The following is a 1,658-nucleotide window of genomic DNA, read 5'->3' as shown; positions in this document are numbered from 1 at the left end:
GTTTACGACTCCCTTGCAGAGAGTGTTTATGTTCCCCCCCCCCCCTTCTGCTGAGTGTCCACTCAGTGTGGGTGGAGTTTGTCAACAGGAACAGAAAAGGTTCCCGTCAAAAGTTGCATAAACACCTGCTTTCTGGAAGTTTCCTAGTGAAGTAAAGAGAATAGTGAAAGAGTGGGTTTGTGTGTGTGTTTAGGGGTGTGTGTGGTGTGTGTGTGCGTGCATGTGCGGTGTGGTGTGTGTGTGTGTGTGTGTGGTGAAATATGTCTCATAGGTGCAAGGAAACAAATAGAATTGGACATTTTTTTAACCTTTTTACCCTTCAACTTGTATGCCGGGTCAAATTGACCCGAACAGTATCTATGTAACAAATAGACGCAGAGGGGGCTGCAAGTGTGTAAAAGGAACCATTTTTATTTTATACATAGAGTGCACCTATTAAGACAAATAGAAAAAGTTTCATGCAGAAAAAATACTTCTATTTTTAAAAAAATTTTAAACTTTGAAACGGGTCAATTTGACCCGTAACATAATAGGAGGGTTAACAGAGAAAAATAATAATAAAAAAGTGCATTTGAGATTTAATTGGGAAATTTACTTTGTAAAAGTTAAGAGAACCATCTTCATAGTTTGATTATTGTGTTACCATGGCTACAATATGGTATAATGTTTCTGTTTGCCATGGGTTTGTTCACACATGCATCACAACAAATAATAATAATCAAGTAAGAGGGGTCTGGGAAGCCTAAATAATGATTCCGCTTAAGGCCCCATATTACCTCGGGCCGGCCCTGCATGAAGATCGAACCGCTGCGCTGCGCATCTCTGCTGGAATCTACCGGTAGCCCCTATGCCACTCCGCCTTTGTTTTTGGGACATTTTGATTTACTTAATTGTGGAACCGGGTTTGGCTTTATGCTGCAGTCCAAATTATTGGTACAGTATTTTCACTGATATTATTATGTGAACTCCAAATGCTATTGGCCGAATCTTCCTTTAACACTTGAGGTTCTGTAGTAACTTCTATATTCACAACCGCTCACATCCAGCCCAGATCCCGTCAGCAGCGGTGCGAACCGCCTGGTAACGTTAAGGTGAAGCAGAGAGTGAAAAGGAGGTACCGGGGCTTTGAGGTGCGTCCCGGTGACAGTCGCTGTAACGTTTCTTTCTTTCTTTCTTTCTTTCTTTCTTTCGAACATACAGAAAAGACAATCAAGAAAAAAGAAAAACAAAATAAAATAGAATGAAACAAACTTAAAAAATAAAATGTAAAACAAATTATTTTGCCCATGTGACATGCAAATTTTATATTTTCTGTTCGAAAAGGAGCAGGTAGAAGCACTAGCGGAACAAGTCAGCGTCGGGCCGGGGGGCGGGGCCAATTACCGGGCCCTTAACCAATCACCGGGCCCCTTACGTGAAGTGAAACTGAAACTGTTGAGGGGGGGTGCGGGGCGCACTTTCTCTGTCTATAATCACATATTTCAATGACTTGAAACCATTCCTCCCTCCCTGGCACCTCCAGGCCCGGGCCCCCATCCGGCCCGGTTTGGGCCCCCCTATAGCTTCGCGCCTGGGTAGAAGATATAGCTTATAATGTCCTGCCCCATTCCTACTTGTCAATTTATAATCAATTAACTTTCAGAACATCAAAAAGAGAC

At 42.5% G+C, this 1,658-nt stretch overlaps 1 long non-coding RNA gene across 1 annotated transcript in view; it reads left to right on the top strand.

Annotated features, from left to right (window-relative positions):
• Positions 1 to 457, top strand: part of LOC107834139 (uncharacterized) — a 2,150-nt gene extending 1,693 nt beyond the window's left edge. Inside the window, exon 2 of the long non-coding RNA XR_001659924.1 lies at positions 194 to 457. This is a non-coding gene — a long non-coding RNA (uncharacterized LOC107834139). The remainder of the gene's footprint in view (positions 1 to 193) is intronic.
• Positions 458 to 1,658: the final 1,201 nt, after the last annotated feature.

This window comes from Poecilia formosa, unplaced genomic scaffold, assembly GCF_000485575.1.
Source record: "Poecilia formosa unplaced genomic scaffold, Poecilia_formosa-5.1.2 Scaffold530, whole genome shotgun sequence".
NCBI lineage: Eukaryota > Metazoa > Chordata > Actinopteri > Cyprinodontiformes > Poeciliidae > Poecilia > Poecilia formosa.
The sequence above is the reverse complement of the archived record's forward strand: the minus strand, read 5'-3'. Positions and strand labels throughout refer to the sequence as shown.